Raw genomic sequence first — 6,921 nt, forward strand, 5'->3', positions numbered from 1 at the left:
GGCAAGATAAACTTTACTCGTCACGATGAGACTTCTTCCCTGTCTCTGTGAGTCCCTGCATCCTTAAATGTCTCCAGTTGTCCCGAGTTCTCTCTGACTGTCTCCTTGGTGCATTTAAACCCCTGTTCCTCCCTGTCCTCATCGTCTGTTGTCTTCATCTCCATTATCAGTCATCATAATTTTACCATCTCTGTGCAAGTCTGCAAATTTCTTTATTAAGTCATAAGATTCTTAAATTCATCAAGTCTCTCTGTGCCTGAGTCCTCGTCACAAAACATGACATCACCGTTTTGTACATTTTAACACAATTTAATCCCCACATTTGTGAAAGAAAAGCAAAACACTTTTTTGAAAAGTTTGTAACAAAACCATCAAATCTGATAAAGGTTATTTAAATGCTGCTAAAGAAGAATGGATTGGTATAATATAATACAGATACATAAAAATACACTCCAAAAATAGAAGAGTCCTTGAAATGTACAAAATATTATTAAAAGATTAGAAAAATGGAGACACCTTGGCCTATGGTACAATGTATACAATGTATGAAAAGATCTTTACTGCAGATACTACTATGGCTCTGCAGATTTTTTCTTTTCTTTTAACCTATGTCGCCTCAGCTTGAGGTTGGCAAATCTGTCTATCACATTTTGGTGGTCAAGTCTCTCAAGCATCTCTTTCTCAACTGACATCACAGCCAGGTGCTGGAGTCTGCTTTGACCCATGGTCCTTCTCAGCCAGGTATGGAGCTGACGCAAGACACTAAAAGACCTTTCACAGCTACAGCTGCTAACTGGGTTTGTTAGGGCAACCTGAATAACAGTTTTCAGTGTGGGGAAGATCTGATTATCCAGAAGATTGTACAATGTTAACATATCTGGGATGGCACCAGCCTCACTCTTGAGCTTCAAAAAGTTTTTGGCAACCGTGACTTCCTCTGACTGAAGCACAATATAGTAATGCAGTGCCAGGGCTGACAACCCAGTTTGTTTTGCAGATTCTGTATAGCAGCTTTAATATAGGGAGAACACAACTTCCAGATTGTGTGAGTAAAATCAGGTTTTTTCTCTTCGTCAGTATAACAGTTTCTGTTTTGCCTGTCACTGTTCCCTGTCTGTTTTCTTACCTGGTTCTTCCTGACCTTGTACTTTCTCCTCATGTTCCCCTCTTTCCTCTCTCCCTCTTTGGACCGACAATCATACACAAATAGATTGTATTCAATTAGATTAAAAAAAAAATACTATTAAGATCACTAATAAAAAAAGTCCTCTCTCAGTGTACTTTCAACCAAAAGGCAAATAACCAAACCACATGTACATCTAATAAAGGATATAAATATTGAAACACTGATCCAACATTATCCTTTATTGATGGATCATTTGATCTTACACTTTTACCTGAATGTGGCTCCTTTTTTTTGAAAAAACTTCCTCATATCCATTATGAACCCGGCTGTCTCTCTGTACACAAACACACACACACACACAACGGGAGTTATAAGGTTAATGGGCATCCAGCCAGTTAGCTAGTTAGTACCTTGTACATAGGACAAAATAACCAGTTTCTCTCATTACATTTCAAACAGGACAGTGGTAACAACAGCAGGCTACGGACAATGTTAAGTTTTAGATTTTAAATAGGCTTTACATTTACATTTAAATGGGAGCAACAGGACGGTCAAATGTCGCTGATGTTACTACAGAGCAGGACGGATTGTAGGGCAGCAAACATAGTCGGGAAACACGTTTTCAACACTGCAGGTTACCTGGTGTAATGTTTTTCAGCTAAAAACAAACATGACTCCTATCTAACTACATAAAGAGTAACTGAAGGTTAAATGCAGCTAATATGTCCTGTTTTAAGGCAGGTGCTTCCACCTCCGCTCCGCTGCGTCTCAGCCACCATCGCTCTGGCAGCAACTGCGCCGCGCTAGAGCCAGAGCAGGCCCCAAGAGCAGAGGAGCTGGAACAAACCACTTTGGGAGGGGGGAGGGGTTATATATACTTTTGTTGTTAAAATGTTCCATCTCAATTACGTACTGTATGCTTTTTATATTTTTAGTAGTGTGTCCCACAAACAGCAAATATTGTCAAAAAAAAAGTAAGAAATCTTTGGGGGTGCTTTGATTCATTTTGGGGGTGCTGAAGCACCCCCAAAATGGGCTAAAATCACCCCTGTATACTAATGACACATAAAGGGGGTTAACCGACAACTTTCCTACATTCTCTGCAACCCTGTTGACTTATCTTTAAACACAGCTCAAGTTATTTACTCTCTTGTATCTGCTTACCTGCAAATGTATAGACATAGTATATTGTTACACCTTTGTCCATAGTCTCACACAGCTCTTGTTAGGCACTGCACTATGGTTAGTGGCTGGGCTTGTTTACTACTGTGAGAGCTGCTCATTTCAGGAGATCCTCCCTCTTGTGGTGTAACGGAGGAATAACTACCCTTCCAGCACTATGTCTTATTGGAGACTGGGGCACACATTATTTTACAACAATAAAAAAATAACATATTTGAATAATCAGATCATTTTAAATAAATATTATATTGTAAATAAAATGGGGGATGTGTTGTTTTTGTCTATAATGCCTCTCTAGTCCTACAGTATTGATAGTGAAACATCTCCCTCTAGTGGCCATATATGAACCATGTGTGAGGATGGTGTTAATGTGAAATGTGAATCATAGTGTTCCAGTCAGTCATCAGTGTGTCTCTGCACAGCTGTAATTAAAATGTGTTCAGAGGGCCTCAGTGTCTGAATGGTTCCAGTTCAGCTCCATAACAGCAGCGTCCCTGGTTTGATTCCTGTGTTTCAGCTCATATCTGCCTCTCTCACTGAGGGGACGTAACTACATGGAGATGGATTTGTTCATCAACCAAACTACAGATCACTGAGACCAAAGAGGACTTCATCCCCTTTAAAGTTTTTTTTAATAAACTCAGAAATGTCACTGAGTAGGATGAGCTTAACTGAATAATAGAAAATACATCCTCTGCATTTAAATGTCGTATAAACATCTCACTTAAACCTCAAATGACATCAAAAAAGTGTTGTTGGTTTCTCTAACTTAGAAACCACAACAGGCTTGTAATGACTTTAACATACACACAATTTCATACTCATGAGCATGCACGTGTTACATTTAAAGAATGTTACAAAAAACTGGGGCACTGCAATGTGATTGTCTGTATATTGTAGAATGGCTTTACTGTATAAATCTTAAAGACATTAGCTACGCAACCTTGTGTGTACAAATACAGGAAGAAACACACTCAGAGGAAGAGGGCGGGCTTTACTTGGTGTCAGTGAGAGAAATGAAAAAAAGCTCAAATGAGTGAGAAGGACGATGAAGGAAACATCTGTGCTGTGTCTGCTCTGTAAGTAGAATCTCTGTGTTTGTTTGAACTCTTGTACTTTGACTGTCTGCTCTCCTGATAACTGATGATGGAGGAGAAGACATGAAAAACAAATCAGGCTGAATTCAAGTTCAAAACACCACGAGGACCAACTGCAGGTCTGAACTGACTCTTTATCTTTGCTCAGGAGTCGAGGAAACACAGCAGGCAGTGAAAAGCTCAAATCATTCACTCATTATATCAACACAGCTGCACAGTGGACACATGACTTTACTGGGTTATTTAATTTAGTGAGGTTATTTAGTGAATATTTTGTATTAAATGAACGTATGTATGTATGAATGTAGTCAGTGCACATATTTATGATTACAATTACACTCAGTGCTGTTTCTGAGATTAAAAAAATTAATAATTAAATTTGAGTAGAGGAGCATGAACAGCATAAACCGCATAAACCGTAGGCATATACATATGGGATGTTCTGTTTTACTATTACACACTTCCCCATCTTTTGTTGTCCAAATGTTTTTGAAACATATTCCTGTCATCAAACAGAAAATGAGCAGATTCATCAGAGAGAGACAAGTTTGTGTGTTTGTCAGCTGTTTGTGTGGAGTTGTTCTTTATGTTCACCTCAAATCAACCTGAGTGTCATTTCTCTTTAGTTCTGATCTCACTGCTGAGCTGCACAACAAACCAAGGTCAGTAACCTTCTTCTGTCACAGTTTAAACCTGATAAATGTGGTAACACTTTATTACACGACCTGCGAATAAGGCACAAGTACCCTATACTTGCATGCACTTTGTGGGCAACAAGGCGCAACTGAAACAAGAAAAGTGATTATAATAGTTTTAATTTTATAGGTAATATATAAGACAGACTGAATGATGAAACTTCCATTATGCAGAAAATTACTTAGGCAGAACCAGCAATTACTCAGATTATTGCGATACTTAAAATTATTTACAGAACAATTTGTGTCTCTTTCCTTTTAAAATACATGTAAGTTAGACGAAATTAAGTGACTCCAGAACATGGCCCACAACCCGGTAAGTACTTACAGTGTACTTGTTTCATTGTTTCTTGCAAAAACCTGCCTTGTTGCCCGCAAAATGCAGGGAAAGTACAGGGAAGTAACAGAATTTCAATTCAATTCAATTCAATTCGATTCAATTCAATTTTATTTATATAGCGGCAAATCACAACAAAAGTCACCTCAAGGTGCTTTATATTGTACAGTAGATCGCACAATAATGAATAAGAATAAGAAAAAAAAATAAGAAAAGAATAAATAAGAAAAACCCAACAATCATATGACCCCCTATGAGCAAGCAGTTTGGCGACAGTGGGAAGGAAAAACCTCCGGCAGAACCAGACTCAGGGAGGGGCGGGGCCATCTGCTGCGAGAAGGAAAACAGGATAAAAGAAAACATGTATTCCGTTACAGTTACTGTTTAAAAAGGTGGTATTTAGAATATCAGTTACTTATATGCAAAAAGAGACTCTAATGCAGGGGTCTCGATCTCGTGACTGTACACTGTGTTCCTGTCATTCAACTCCTCTCTCTGTCTTTTGCTAGCATAGTTGACCCAGACAACCAAGTAAAGCTAGTTTTCGGCTATAAGCCAAAGTATTCAGAATATGTTACACTCATTGAGTAACATAACAGAATATGTTACAAATACATTTTGGGGCACATATTCTGTAATCTGCAGTGGAATAATTTTTAAAGTAACCGTCCCAACACTGATCGTGGGTCGTTTTATAAAATGTTGCTACAAATGCCCACCAGTCCCGAGATTGTTAATCAAAAAATGTATGCATCAAACATTACAGGTAGTAGTTTGTTATAATACTCAATACATTACCATGTTACACTGTAAAATGACCTGAAATACACAGTCTCATAATTATCATTTAACAAAGATAAAAGGTAAGGCTACAGCCACACACACCATTTGTATTTTTGTATTTGTGATATTTCACTGGCTGCTGAACTGGGGTCAGCATTCACTCAGCTTTTACATTACTCTGGATTCTTGGCTATATCTCCACAGTTTTCAAAAACTACAACTATCCTCTTCCTCCTGCCCATGGACTGAAATTAGTTGACTGTAGCACAAATGTGCCAAAAAATTTAATTCTTTAAAAATAAAGAAAATTTAAAATAAAAAATAAAAACATTATTTGATTGTTTTTTCTTTTTCAATTCAATTTTCTTTTAATCCCATAGAGTCAAATCACAAAGGACTTTATACTGTAAGTTAAAGATTCTACAATAATACGAAGAAAATCCTTACAATCAACCCCATTTGAGCAAGCATTTGGGAGAAAAGTAGTCAGGAAGAAACCGCCAGCAGGACACGAGTTAGGGAGGGTTGCCTGTGTGCTGCTTTATGCATAAAGGGCAGAAGATATCAAAGACACCAAACATGCAAGTTATTAAAAAAAAAACAACAACTCCAGCCTTCTAACAGTTGTAAAAGGGTGAAATCTACGGAGAACAATTTTTGCATCAGACTGTAAACACATAAAGTTTTACATTTTAACATTGAAATGAATTCAACTCAGCACAATACAGTCACACTCACATCAAGGTGCTCAGTATGAAGCATACTGAGAGAGAGAACTCTGCAAAGATGAAAAGAAAACCACAACAATCAGACGACCCCCTTTGAGCAACCACTTTGGCGACAGTGGAAGGAAAAACCTCCCTTAAAATGCGAAGAAACCTTCAGCAAAACCAAACTCAGAGAGAGGCAGCCATCTGCCACAACTAGTTAGGGTGAGCTGGGATAAAACAAAAGAAATGCTGTGGAAGAGGGACAGAGATTAATAAATCTAAATATTTAATAGCTAAATATTAAATGCAATGACTAAGGAACGAAGACAGAGGACATGACAGACTTAGACAGGAAATGGTAAATGACACAGCAACAAAAAAATATAGCTCAGGAATAACTAAACTTTGAAGCAAAACCAGCTCAATACATTACAACTAAAAGAAACATAACACATAACAAAACATTGCTGGGTCAAATGACCCAGAACTATGACAATTTGTGTCCTACCTGATTTCCCTTTTTTTTGTATGTTTGTCACACTTAATCATTTTTGCACACAGGGCCATGTAAGCATGTATTTTTTTCCATGGTGCTGTTGGTGTAATTTAATTTTATAAACTACATTTGTGTTTTCTTTGTCTAGTATTTAAATGTGTTTGATCATCTGAAACATTTACAGTAAGTGTGACAAACATACAAAAACAGGAAATTAGAAAGAGCACAAATGCTTTTTCACACCACTGTAAATTCAGTTGTGGATGAAAAGAAGCCAATAGGAGAAATATGCTCTCTCTTTATAATTCCTGTCAGTACTCTTGCTGCAGCATACAGCTACATTTTAGTTTAATATATGCATTGAAGGACATATCCTGTAAAAAAACAACAACACCTTCCTCACAGTGTTACTGGAGGTCAGAATATCCATCCACAGTAAGTATCTGCTTAGATACCAAATTTCTAAGATTTTCAGGGCCGATTATTCTAACTAAG

The sequence above is a fragment of the Oreochromis aureus genome, linkage group 3 (assembly GCF_013358895.1).
Source record: "Oreochromis aureus strain Israel breed Guangdong linkage group 3, ZZ_aureus, whole genome shotgun sequence".
Lineage (NCBI taxonomy): Eukaryota > Metazoa > Chordata > Actinopteri > Cichliformes > Cichlidae > Oreochromis > Oreochromis aureus.